This window comes from Arachis duranensis, chromosome 1, assembly GCF_000817695.3.
Source record: "Arachis duranensis cultivar V14167 chromosome 1, aradu.V14167.gnm2.J7QH, whole genome shotgun sequence".
Taxonomy (NCBI): domain Eukaryota; kingdom Viridiplantae; phylum Streptophyta; class Magnoliopsida; order Fabales; family Fabaceae; genus Arachis; species Arachis duranensis.
In genome coordinates this window covers 181,241-181,766 of record NC_029772.3, presented here as the reverse complement: position 1 = coordinate 181,766, position 526 = coordinate 181,241, and the positions used below count along the sequence as shown (strand labels likewise).

Here is a 526-nt window from a genome sequence, read left to right as displayed (position 1 = left end):
GTTTCAAAATACATTTGTTCTTTATTTTTTAGAATATTTACTTAAAATTTATCACTTGATGAAATGCAACTCTCGTTATAAATATGATCTCTATTATTGTTTTAATGAGTTCAGAAAAACGAGTCACATGCACATTTTCTAAACTTAAAGGTTATATGTATAAATATTTAAAAAAGAAAGGTTTTCTTAACACAAGTAAATAAAAAACTTCTGTTTTTGTACGCAATGGCAAATAATAAGCAAACTTTTGTTGATATGAAGGAAATTTATTTAAAAAGTAAAACGAGAAAGAAACTCTTCCTACTGACAATTTCAATATTTCTCTTCACAAAATCAATTTATCAAGGAAAATTGCTATATGTTTTTCTTATTATAGTGTGTTTCAACTTCAATTATAGGTTCAACTTTTAGAACAGTTTTTTTTATTATAACTGTATTTTTTTCTCTTTAGTATGTATGATCTTAGTAAATTTGTCTATTATATATGCCATGTTAAAACCCTAAACAAAACACATACACACAATAT

General features: G+C 23.8%; 1 protein-coding gene across 1 annotated transcript in view; it reads right to left on the bottom strand.

The window, feature by feature from the left end:
• The window catches only part of LOC110272510 (uncharacterized), a 21,326-nt gene that overhangs the window by 994 nt on the left and 19,806 nt on the right, over positions 1-526 (bottom strand). The gene's annotated exons all lie outside the window — the stretch shown is intronic.